At 49.0% G+C, this 13691-nt stretch overlaps 1 pseudogene; it reads right to left on the bottom strand.

Annotated features, from left to right (window-relative positions):
• Nucleotides 1-3123: 3123 nt before the first annotated feature.
• LOC127623654 (uncharacterized) lies at nucleotides 3124-5890 on the bottom strand (annotated as a pseudogene).
• Nucleotides 5891-13691: the final 7801 nt, after the last annotated feature.

Raw genomic sequence — 13691 nt, 5'->3', positions numbered from 1 at the left:
ATTGTGAGACAAATGTCCATCAAACTGAATTAAGTAATCTTTAAATTATCTACATTACTCTATACAAAGAATGAATGTGAAAAATTTAATGAAATACCTCACATTATGCTATTATTATGCTAACATTCATTTATATTCAGTAACAAAAATCTGATGGAATACTGATGAAAATGTGTCAATTGAAATGAGTAAATCTTAAGATTTAAATATTAAATATACAGTACTGTAGTAAATATAATATAGTAATAGTGCAAATATTTTAATAGCTTTTCTTCAAAGATTTCTACAGGTTTTTAATCATAAAATCACAACAAAAGCCATAAAACCTAAGATATGCGTAAAAAAAAAAGAAATACACGCACGATTCCATTCATTTATTCATATTTCAGTAAATTATGCTTTTTTTTTTTGTCCATTTCACACTGTAAGGTTTCCTTGGATGCGTTTGACAAACCCTCAGGCCACACAAGTCCTTGCCTGAAACAGTTATGTAACACTCGCTACTGTCCTTTTACTGATGTCTGAGCACGTGCACTGCAGTTAACAGCTCCAACATCACTGCTTTATATATTCCTGTTCTTTTCTCACTTCCTGTGATGAGCAAATACGCGCACATCAACAAGAAATGGCCTACACAGCTCATACATATTATAAATTAATGTAAACTTTCTTAACGGTGCTGAAAGAGATTTTTTAATGAAATGACATGCAGGAAACATCCTAATTACCTGTCAGATATGAATGAAATAGATGAAATATTACACCTCTATGTCATTTGACAACGCTCTGTTAACAGCTAGAAAATGGTCAAGGACAGATTCTTTGATTAGCCAATCTGAAGACTTTGAAGCACTTTCTATCTGGCAATCATTCACGTTCTCAGGACCACCATATTTGGGCTGCAGTAAGTTGAGAGTTTGTCTGTTGTTTATTTGTCCCGTGAGAACACAATTTTGCTACCGTTGCTTTGGACAATTATCGTTCCTAGTACCTAACTGTACAAGGTCAGAGTAATTGTTTGGGTTTGCTGACGTCAAACTGCATATTAACTTTATTTTTATCATATGTGACACATTGATATGCTCTCCTGCGTCATCTCTGACTGCAACGGTCTCCAACCCTGCATCCGAAATAGAGCACAACAGCGCACGTCCACTTTTTCAGCCATCTGTGCTCAGGAAATATTTTTCCTATTCTTTTTTTTTCACAGGCTTTTTAGAAAATCCTCCATAAAAGAAATCTAAGCCCTGAACCAAACCAACCAGCTCCGAGGTGAATCACAGCATTACAAACTTTGTTTTGAGGCCAAAAATGTATTTGAAAATGCGACAAAAAACAAAGATGCAAGACTGTTTACTTAATGTCTTTAATAAGGTGATGAACTACAATCCCATGAAGCATTGTGAATGATGTCATTGAATAAAAAACAAAGGGAATATGTAAAACTATTGATTTCAGGTGGTTGATTAAGTATAGAAACAATATATTTTAAGTTTATGGCTAAATATTATGATATGTACAAATATAAGTAGTTTAAGAGTGAAGGATGACAGATTAGTTTCTAACAGTGCGTCATGGGAGTGGGCGGTTGCTGCTGGGTTTGTTTCACAAGCTATGTTGGTATGTTGATTCTCTGATTGGTGAAACTTTCTCTATTGCACCATGGGTAATGTATTTGTTCACCAGGAATTACGCTATTAATCCTCAAGTTGTGCTGCAGTCATTTTGACCCATACGACTTTTTTTTTGTTGGTAAAATTGGAATAAAACACACACACACACACACATATAAACAAATACACGTACACATCAAGTGTTGAGCGCCCTCTTGTGCATCGTCTTTCCATGTACACTCTTTGAGGAATATTACAAGATCTACTTATCATATAATTTTTTTGTTACGGCTCATTTGAATCAGGATAGTTTGCTGTAGGCTACATCACATCATTGTCTATGCTATATGTATGTTTTGGGAAGAAATAAGGAAAAACATTACAAAAAGACACTTCTTTTTATTATATTTATGAGTGCCTGTGGGAATTTTCACACATTATGTGTGAAACAAAATTGGCTCATTGCATTCTACTAGTTGAGCCCTTTCCAACGATATGCTACACATAGTATCTCATCTTGTTTATGGTTTTTACCAACTCTGAATATAATTGTTGTGATAACAAATATGCAAATGATGAGAATGAAACAAAAATTTGTCAGCAATCTAAAAAGCATGATTTAAGAATTGGTAGGATCAGGCATATGCATTCAAAAGTCCAGTGTAAAGGAGTTCAATGGGAAGGAGGAGGCGAGAACCAGCTTGGCAATATAAATCATATTTTAATGAATAACTTAAACAAAAAGACAAACACACACATGACAGACATGTCTGTAAACTATCTCTCTCTCGTCGCACAACCGTCTGCCATCTGCCTTTATTCCTCTTGGAGGCTTAATTAGCCTGATAAGGGACCAGGTGTGTATAATCACGACCCGGCCCCGCCCTCCACCCTGCCACATCCAGATTCTAGGCTTTAAAATGACCCAGTTTAAGCTCAGTTCAATTAATCATTCTATCAATATATACATTTTATATACTAAAAAATAAGTTGATAAAAAGATCTAATGCAATATCTTGTTATAATATATGCAATATGAGAGATTTATAAACAATCTTAGTGGGACGGTCATTTTTGACCGGGAACACTAAATGTGTTAGCACAAAATGCACAAAACAAAACAAGAGGGTTAAACACGGTTTTTTGAAATAACACGAATTGATGGCTTCAACGGAAGCATACAGTGTACTGTACCATCGATGAACAACCCCGCAGCTCAGCAGTGGTGGCTCAGTGGTTGAGGCTCAGGATTACTGACCAGAAGGTTGGGGGTTCAAGCCCCAGCGCCACTGTTGGGCCCTTGAGCAAGGCCCTTAACTCCAGGTTGCTCTGGGGGGGATTGTCCCTGAAATAAGTGCACTGTAAGTTGCTTTGGATAAAAGTGTCTGCCAAATGCATAAATGTATATAAATCAGTTCTTCTATTGAAAAAATTAATGGGGCTTTTAAGTCCTTTAAGTACTTCATCATGGAATATGGGCATTGTCCTATTAGGCCAGTGCAACACTAGCTCATTTTTCTAATGATTTTCTGTTGTGAGCTTCATTAACATAATCACCAGCCAGATGGAGGTAGATGAAGCGTGCAACAGCTTCTGCCAGCGGGAGGTCGTTAATCACTTGACCGTTGGGACTCCCTGCTGAGTTAATGGCTCCAAAAACTGAAAAAGCACATCAGGCTTGCTTGAAATAATCGTTTTGTCGACAAAGCGGGCTCTTGTGTTCTCGTTAAGTGACCAATGATCCACGGATCACCCCTTTTGATCCACAGTGATCCAGATGCCTTTTCAGTGGCATCCATGATGTTCCTGATGGCTTTCTTGTTGTGCAGTCCCCTTATTCCCAGGAGCTTGAGGGCCCTGTAGAGCGACTGGCCAGTAAACCCTCGGCAGCTAACCTCGACTGGGAGGCAGCGGGTCTTCAATCCTTTGCTACGGCATTCACCATCCAATTCCTCGTATTTGGCCCTCTTCCGTTCAAACGCCCCTTCCATTCGGTCTTCCCAGGGCACAGTCAATTCCAGTAGGACCACCTGCCTTTATGATTCTGAAAGGAGGACCATGTCAGGCCTAAGTGTAGTCATGGTGATGGTTTCTGGGACTTTGAGCTGCCTTCCCAGGTCAACCTTTAGCTGCCAGTCCCGGGCTGTTGCCAGAAGTCCCCCTGCTGGGTTCCTGCTCTGTGGTTTCTCTCCAGCCTTGACAAATGCAATTGAGCACTGTGCTGGCTACTGGTGCCTGCTGAGGGAGATCCCTGTGTTGATGGCTTCTGCATTGACCCTAGCACCTGATCGTGGCGCCACCGATATCGTCCCTCTCCCAGGGCTTTAGGGCAGCAGCTTAATATGTGCTCCAGGCACCCTCTTTTTTGGCACAGAGGGCATGCAGGGGTGTTTATCAGGCCCCAGGAGAAGAGGATGGTTGGGCTGGGGAGGACATCCTAGACTGATCGGATAAGGAACTGGATCCGTTGTGGCTCTGCTTTCCACAACCCTGACCACGAGATCTGTCCTTTCCCTGGGCCTTGTCATATTGAGGTCTTTGGATACAACCAAGCCCTGCACGTCCTGAAGCCACTGTACCCACCAGCACACTGTGCCGCAGCCGCGCTTCAGCCTGGTCAACTGCCTCCTGGGCCCTCCACTTCCTACCCGTCCTCATCTCTATACCAGCCGAGGAGACTTTGGTGTCAGTGGACTCTCTGTACAGCAGCACTTCTCTTGCCCGGGAAACCATGAACTCCTCCGACAGGCTGCTGAAGGGGAGTTGTAGCTTGTTCTTTCTCCCATACAAGGCTATGCTGCTGAGGCTGCGAGGGAGGCCCAACCACCTATGCAGGGTGTGGCTGATCTTCCTCTCAAAGCCCTCGATGGTGGTTAGGGGGACATCATAAACCAGCAGTGGCCAGTAGCCCTTCTCTGTGATTTATGGAATTTGGACTCCTCCCAGGGAGAAACGGAACTTGTCGGCTACGTTTCCCTTCCTCACCACAAGGGATCAGGACTTGGCTGGTTTAAAGTCCATTCGGGCCCAGCTGATGAGGTGTTCAAGGCCTTGGAGTGTCCATCTGCAGCCCGGTACAGATGTTGTGATTACTGTCAGATTGTCCATGAACGCTCTGATGGGGGGCTGTCGCATACCTGACCGGGTAAGTGGGCCTCTGCCTTCTTCTGCTGACTTAACTAGCATATTCATGGCTAAGGCAAACAAGATCACTGAGATAGTACACCCAGTGATTATTCCTTTTTCCAGCCTATGAAATGCAGATGTTGTTGATCCAGAGTGACTCTCAGACTGAAACTGTTATAATAGTTTAGAATGAGGTCCCTAGTCTTGTCTGGAACATGGTGTCGAATCAGCAAGGTTTCCACCAGCTTGTGCGGGACTGACCCATAAGCATTGGCAAGGTCACCCTCTGCATGTCTCCACTGATGCACCACTTTTCCCCTTTTCCAGATAACCATGATAAGTTTCCATAGTCGTTGGAGGAGACTGGGGCACCTCTTGTATACCACGTAGGGCACTCCGCTTGGACCTGGTGCTGAGTTAGTCCTAGCTGCTTTGACAACATCCTGAACCTCTCTCAGGGTTGGTTACTTGAGGTTGAATGCCACACTGGGTTCTGGTGGGGTTATCAAAGTGCTGGATGGTCCAAGGTCCTGCTCTCTTGCACTATCTCTGTAGCTGGTGCTGAGGTACTTATCAACCTCTTCTTGAGTGCAATTGAGTCAACCGCTACGCTTCTGTACGAGGAGTCTCCTGGTGAATCCAAAGGGGCTTACGATGAAGGATGCATGTTTGCGAGCTCTCTCCTTGCCCCTCTTTCTGTGCCACTCAGCTCAACGTGTGGTAGTGAGCTTGCTTCTTATGATGTTCCGGAGCTCTGCCAGGGCAGCCTTATCCTCCTCCCTTGCCTGCTTGAACTGCTTTCTGAGCTGCCGGATCTTCTCCTCCCGACGATTTGGTCCTGCCGTGCCGCTGGTCAAACGATGCTCCTTCAGGCCAAATCTCTCAGCAGCTATGTTGATGATCATTGTGCACATTGTCTGCAGCCTCCGGTCAGCATCCCCTCTAGCTGTTACTTTGAGGATCTGGTTCACATCCTCATCAAACGGGTGCCACTCCTTTTCCTTATTAGTGGCGGGCCACTTAACCTGATGATATTCTGAATGCCTGGCTTGGAGATGGCATAGTGGTGCGTGGAGGGTCTGGGCACTGTGGGGTGATTCCGGGCCTGGCTCCTCCTGCGTCACACCAGGTACATGACCTGTGTGTTGCATCACTCGCTTTCCAGATAAGCACTTAATTCTGGCCTGGTGGATCTTAAGGCCATGCAGGTTTTTGCAGACTTTTCCGCATGTACAGACTGCACTCGTAGTCTGGTGTCCATAAGCTTGGGTCGATACCTGTGTGTCCGTCCTGTTCAGGTGCTCATTCTCCCCACCTCTCGGACACCTCTGAGGGTATGTTTCATTAGGGCTTTCCGTAGCTTGTTAATGGGTGCCCCCTCATGGGTGCTGCAGTTTGGGAAGCTAACCCTCCATGCCCCGGTTGCTGTCTCTCCAGCTGTCCGCTGTCTCTCCAGCCGTCGCCACTCTCTTCATGGTAGTCATCTGGTCTATTCCCAGAGGTCACTGGCTCTGTCAGAACCACAACAGTCTGACTTAAGTGAACATAATTTCTTCAATCACTGAAAGCTGCATATGCACATATGTGTTCAACGGCAAGCCATGAGGGGATAAATCAGGGCTGGACTGGTAATCTGTCATACTGGGCATTTTCCTGGTGGGCCGATGCACTTTTTGGCCGATCAGGGGTGGACTGGCCATCGGGAGAACCGAACAATTGCACTAGGATCGCCACCAAAACAATCAGTCTGAGACCACCTGGACAAGTAATCGAACAAACAAACAAGCTCATCACTTGTGGTAAGACAAACAATATCCCTACAAAACAAGGAAAATACCTAATGCAGCTACGGAGGAGAAATCTGTAGGTCAGCTTGTCACTTTAATACATCATTAAAACACGGATACAGCCTTTTGGCGAATATATTAAGATTTAGTTGCACGGTTAAAATGCAATGTATTTTATCATTTCTGAGGTCATTCCTGAGAATCCACAGGACAGGACATTAGAGAGAGAGAGAGAGAGAAAGAGAGAGAGTTGCGGTAAGTTGGTATGCATCACCCCTTCACCAGTTTGAATCAGCAGGTATCTTCGACTGAAGAGAATGGGATTTCAGCAAAACATGCTCTGCATGTGTGACAGGCAGCTTTACTCGAATATATGGCCTAACAACAACCGTGAAAAAAATTGACTCTGGTTTTGTTTAACAAGCAGCAATTAAGCAAAACAGTGGAGTAGCCATGGGTGTGCCACTGCCACCCAAAACGTAAGCTTGCACACCTAATTGAAAGGACAGGTTTTTTGACACTTCATTATAATATGTAGGGGTGTAAAATGCATCATAATTATGCTGAAGCGTAAATACATCGATTACTAAATTTAATAATCAATTATAATGCCTATAAAAATACCCAATGTGTTACAGAGGTACGCGTGACTGAGGAAACATGCGCACACTTTAAATTAAGAACATTTATGCTACTGAGATTGGATTTATGCCTCATTATTCATAATTGCATGTGTTCATACAAGCTAAATTAGTTAATTTTTCTTCCCCGATTACGATATATTATGCGTCGAGAATACGCTTGAAAAGATCCCGTGTACTGTCCTGCATATTATTGGTTTAGTAAAAATTCCCCTGATGATATGCAAGTCTATTGCGCATAATTAGCGGTCTACTTACCATCTGTATACATCATGTCAGACATGGTATTATCCATTATTTACTGTATATTGTCATAATAATGAACGTAAAAATATTATTTTTATTTTTTATTATGAACCAAACAGTCCCTGATCTCAATAAATACAAACATTTTCAAAAAAAGGTTTTGCATTCTTCTGTTCAACACAATTCATTATTGATTTATTTCTTATCCACAAATAAGTTTTTAAACCAGTGAATGTAATTAAAACCTGGTGTATTTTTAGTAATGTTTCTGTATTGTGCAAAAAAATGTATGCTGAATTATTAAGATTAGGCTTAACTACGCGATTTAATTATTGTTTTTAAGTCATTTAAACATATCACAGAGCTTAAAAAATTAAAGGCAAAAAGAAATTGATACAATGGTTGTTAATGGTCTTTTATTATTTCACTTAATTGTGGTTTAGTTCTGGCACACACAGTTCCCCTTCTGTCGCTCTCTCCACGTTGTGTCAGAGAAGCGACACTAGGGGTCTCTCTTGAGCGCCGATATTCACCTCTGATCTATGCAAAAAGGCCAATGAGAAGTTGGCAGCCAGTATTTGCATATCCCGCCCCCGGACATACAGGTATTTAAGCGGCGCAAATACGGGAGTTCATTCAGAAAATTTCTTCGGAGCCGATGGTCATGCATGCAGTCTGCTGCGAGTTACACACCAAGTTCCTGTTTAATCCTCTGACGCTCTGCATGCTGTTGGACTTTATGGCGCACAACAGCGGCTTTCTCTTTTTATGGCGCTTCGACAGCACAGACAACTCGAAAGAGTTATTCTAAAAGAGTAAATTTCACTCTAAAAGAGCAAAACACAGCAGCGTTGAACGTCCTTCTCAGGACGCGTCTTTTTAAAGACGACTTTCCGCCCCTGTGTAGTTTCTGGATGCGTTGATTCTCCCCACCTCTGACGGGCATAAAAACTGCCTTGCATTCCTGGGTTGCGATCACACGCAGGCAGCGTTTTTATGAATGGTCTATGTTTTCAGTACGAGAACATAGCCATGACAGCATTGCGGTCATAGGCTTTTTGTTGTAGTGAGAAAAGCCGCTTCAGCCGCCTCGCCTCGCCTCCTTCCTACGGGATTGAGGCAGGCGCCGTGGCGATGAAAATGATCTGGGGACAGTGACGGCTCCGTTTCGCCGGGTGAACCCCCTCGAAACCCCCCGCCTCCCCGTCACGCTTGCTTGTTTCCGTCCGAGCTCGGGATGAGCATTCTCTCCAATGGGTTATGTTTTCAGTGTGAGAACATAACCGGGGCAGCGTTGCGATCTCTGCTTTCTCTTGTAGTGAGAGAGAGCCATTTCAGCCGCCCCCCGTGCCTCGCCTCCTTCCTACGGGATTGAGGCAGGCGCCGCGGGCGATGAAGAACGATCTGGGGAGAATAACGGGTAAATCTCCTCGAAACCTCCCACCTCCCCGGCACGCTTGCCTACTTCCCCCGAGCTCGGGATTAGTGCGGTCCGCTTAACAGCCTACCGTCCGGTCCCTCGAGCTCCCCGGCACTGGATGATGACATCACCGCTGCATCGGAGAGCGTAACAGCGGTGTCGGGTGCGGATAACTCGCCTGGGCCGCCACCTTCGGGTCTCCGCCCAGTCTGAGCCTGACGCATGAAGGTCCGCTATGCTTCCCCGGGCTTAATTGGTTCCCCGGGCATGTGCGCCGCTCACAGCCGCGCCCCCCCCCCGGGTTCCTTCCCGGACGTGCATGACGAGCTGAGCAAGCCCAGCTTCCTCTCTCCTCCGCTCTCGCTACACTCAGTGGTAGAGTGGTCCCAGACCGCTCCCCCCTGCACGCCATGGCCCCCTCCTGCAAGTCCATTTCTGGACCACGGAGTGGCCAGGGCACTTCAAAATCTGCACTTGGGTAGTCCTGTTCTTGACGTGCTGCAGGAACTGCACTCAAACAGGCGATGGCCACTCCGTGGTCCAGAAACGCAACGATGGACAGGCAGTACAGGAGGCAAACAAAGCACACTTTCTCAACGCCCCCTTCTCCCAGCTCCGTCCATTCGGCGACACCACTTGACGACTTCGCCCAGCAGTCCTCAGTGGTGAAGAAACAGATGAAGGCTATTTTCACACATCTTGCCCTGCCGCAAACCTGCCGCCAGGGGCCATGCCCTGTCTGCTCGGCGAGGACGTCCTCCTGCGGCTTTCAAGAAACAAGTGAGTGGGCCCAGCTCTCAGCCCCAGCGTCGAGCTCCCCGCAGAAGTTGGACGCCCATCGTCACACGGACCCCCTTGAGGACCCAGAAGGCTCCCAGGCGCTCCTGAGATGACCAACCCAGAGACCGAGACGGTAGCTCTGGAGCTGGTAAGACCACTCCATTCCCCGGTGGAGGGCCGGGAGGAGAATTTTTTTTTGTTAAATTCTTTACAATCTATAGAGCTATTTCCTTGTTGTCTCTGGGTCACCTGGCCCGCAAATGCTGTTCTCACGGCACTCTGCTTTCAGGCCTCAACAGTCCCGGCTTCCCGGACGCGGTTTCCCCGCCCTCAGCCCCACGACTGTTCCCCGGCTGGCAGGTTCAGACGAGTTCAGAGGACGCCAGCATCAGACCTCCTCCTCAGTCACGAACCCGCCCCCTGCCGGGTGCGTGGAGCAAGGTAAGTGCTTTGAGTTTATTCTCAGCACCAGAGCCTCGGGACGCCACATTGCCTGTTACCTGTTCCGCACCACTGTGAAGCCCCACCGGGTACGTCCAAAATACTCGTCCCCTTAGTGCCCCTAGCACGGAGCTTAGAGGCGTGGCTTTCACTGCCCAGCCCGTCACGCTGGCTGCACCGGACCATTCGACTCCTTCGTGGGCATTCATTTTTCCGCAGTACACGACAAACATGCCCAGTCCCTGCACGAAGAAATCGGCTCCCTTTTAACCAAGGACGCGATAGAGCCTGTCCCTCCAACCAAAACGAAGAAGGGTGTCTACAGCCCTTACTTCGTTGTACCCAAGAAAGGCGGTGGCTTACAGCCGATCTGGACCTGCGAGTTTTTAATCGGACCTTGTCCAAACTCCCGTTCAAAATGCTCACCCAGAAACAAACTCTATCTGGCGTCCGGCATCTAGATTGGTTCGAAGCGGTAGACCCGAAGGACGCGTACTTCCACGTCTCGATTCGCCCTCGACATCGACCCTTCCTACGGCTTGTGTTCGACGGCCAGGCGTATCAGTACAAAGTCCCCCCTTCGGCCTGTCTCTGTCCCCTCGCGTCTTCATGAAAGTCGCAGAGGCAGCTCTTGCCCCGCTCCGAGAAGCCAGCATACGCATACTCAATTACCTCGACGACTGGCTCATCCTGGCCCCCTCGCGAGAGTTACTGTGTGCGCACAGAGACCAGGTGCTCAGGCACCTCAGCCGTTTGAGGCTTCAGGTCAACTGGGAAAAGAGCAAGCTCACCCCGGTCCAGAGCATCTCTTTTCCCGGTTTGGAGTTAGACTCAGTCTCAATAATAGCATATCTCTCCAACGAGCGTGCTCAGTCAGTGCTGAAATGCCTTGCTCCTTTCAAGCCAGGTGCCGTGGTCCCTCTAAATGATTCCAACAGCTCCTGGGGCATATGGCATCCTCCGCCGCGCCGCGCCGCTGGGGTTGATGCATATGTGACCACTTCAGCACTGGCTCCAGACTCGAGTCCCGAGATGAGCATGGCGCCACGGCACGCACAACTTGAAAGTTACCACTGCCTGCTGCCAAACCTTCAAACTCTGGACAGACCTCTGCTTTCTACGGGCAGGAGTACCCTTGCAGCAGGTGTCCCGACGCGTTCTGGTTACAACCAACGCCTCCAAATTGGGTTGGGGCGCCGTGTACAATGGGGACGCAGCTGCAGGCCGGTGGAACCAAGGCCTGCTGCGTTGGCACATCAACTGCCTAGAGCTGCTGGCTGTTCTCCTTCCCCTGAGGAAGTTTCTCCCTTGAATTCAGGGCAAGCACGTCCTAGTCAGGACAGACAGCACCACGGTCGTAGCCTACATAAATCGCCAAGGCGGAGTATGCTCCCTCCACAAGTCACAGCTCGAACGTCGTCTCCTCCTTTGGAGTCAGCAGCGACTCAAGTCACTGCGCGCCATTCACATCCCCGGCAACCTCAATGAAATAGCGGACGCGCTGTCAAGACAAAGCTCGCCTGGCAGAGAGTGGAGGCTCAACCCCCAGTCGGTCCAGCTCATTTGGGACAGGTTCGGCAGGGCCCAGGTAGACCTGTTTGCCTCCCAAAAACCTCCCACTACCCGCTCTGGTATGCCCGGACAGAGGCTCCCCTCGGGGCAGATGCTTTGGCACTCAGCTGGCCCGCGGGGCTGCGCAAGTACGCATTTCCCCCAGTGAGCCTTCTTGCACAGGTGCTATGCAAGGTCAGGGAGGACGAAGAGCAGGTCATTCTGGTGGCCCCCTACTGGCCCACCCGGACTTGGTTCTCGGACCTCATGCTCCTCACGACAGCCCCTCCCCTGGCGAATTCCCCTGAGGAAGGACCTTCTTTCTCAGGGACGGGGCACGCTCTGGCACCCGCACCCAGACCTCTGGAACCTCCACGTCTGGCCCCTGGACAAGATGCGGAAGATCTAGCCGGCCTAACATCGACCGTCTTAGATACTATCAACCAAGCCAGAGCCCCCTCTACCAGGCATCTTTACGCCCTAAAGTGGCGTCTGTTTGCAGACTGGTGTTCTTCCGAGTCGAAGACCCACAGAAGTGCGCGGTTAGGTCATTCCTTGTGTTTCTACAGGAGAGGCTGGTGAGGAGGCTGTCCCCCTCCACCCTCAAGGTGTATGTCGCCGCCATCGCGGCTCACCACGACACGGTAGACAGCTAAGTCTCTTGGTAAGCACGACTTAATTGTCAGGTTCCTAAAAGGTGCCCGGAGGCTGACTCCCTCCCGGCCTAACCTGTTTCCCTCCTGGGATCTCTCGATCGTCCTCACGGGCCTCCAGAGACCCCCTTTCGAGCCGCTAGATTCAGCTGGACTCAGGGCCCTCTCTCTCAAGACCGCCCTGCTGATCGCGCTCGCCTCCATCAAGAGGGTCGGGGACCTGCAAGCGTTCTCTGTTAGCGACACACAGAGCACCAGACGCTCTGAGCAGCGCTTTGTCTGCTTCGGGGGATAGCAGAAAGGGAACGCTGTCTCCAATCAGAGGCTTACCCACTGGGTTGTCGACGCCATTTCACTGGCTTATCACACCCAGGCCGTGCCCCCCCCTTGCGGGTCCAAGCTCACTCCACCAGGGGTGTTGCGTCCTCGTGGGCACTGGCCAGGGGCACCTCCCTAGCAGAGATCTGCAGAGCAGCGGGCTGGGCAACACCTAACACTTTTTCGAGCTTCTACAATCTCCGAGTTGAGTCAGTATCGTCCCGTGTTTTCTCAGGTCCGAGCCCGTAGAACTCGGTAACACGCTGACGACCTGACCGGGTGAATCGCTTGCGCCTAGCGCCCTTTCCCTCAACCGAGGTAAAATAGTGTGCCTCCATTCCCAGGAGATCCCATCTTCGGGTCGCTGGTTGACTCCTCCCTAGCCCTTGTGGGTCCGCAGTTCAGCGGAGGAACTCGCCAACCCAAGCCACTACGGGTACCCAATCTACCCTGTACTGGAATAGGTGCTCCACAGGTAAGGCCTCCTGTTCGGACTCCACCTGTGTGTAATTCCGCGGTACTGTCCCCTCGCGAGCGGACTCACGTGTCTCCCTTAGGCAGTTACAGCTGCCTCGGTCGCCATGCTGTACGCTATCCCCCCTCTACGAGGTTGGATCTACCACCGCACCAACTTTTCCACATAGGTCCTGACAGGCCATGTGAGGTATCTGCCACTCTTTGCCTCCCCTGCAGTGTAGGTGTGGCCTCCGCAGGGTCTTCTCCCCCTGAAAGAAGGGCTAAGACCCCCTTCCCTCAATGCGTGTAAGGGCCCTGGCCGTAGTTGCTCTATGCGAGAAACATAGAGAGAAAAGAGGCCCAGCCAGGCTGGCCCGTTCCCAGGTTGGCGGCCATCACCTTGTTCCCCCTTCCAGGGTAACGAAAAGGATTCTGATGGCTTGAATGGGGCACTGGGGAAGGGTACGTGCAGCCTGATACAGTTGGTCGTCCTGCACGTAAGAATACCTGCTCGCTCCTGTATCAGCAGTTCACGCACACCGCTCAGCGCATGGCACTTTTATAAGTGGACCCCTAGTGTCGCTTCTCTGACACAACATGGAGAGAGCTGACAGAAGGGGAACGCCTAGGTTACGATGTAACCTCCGCTCCCGATGGAG

Source organism: Xyrauchen texanus, chromosome 30, assembly GCF_025860055.1.
Source record: "Xyrauchen texanus isolate HMW12.3.18 chromosome 30, RBS_HiC_50CHRs, whole genome shotgun sequence".
Taxonomy (NCBI): Eukaryota; Metazoa; Chordata; class Actinopteri; order Cypriniformes; family Catostomidae; genus Xyrauchen; species Xyrauchen texanus.
The sequence above is the reverse complement of the archived record's forward strand: the minus strand, read 5'-3'. Positions and strand labels throughout refer to the sequence as shown.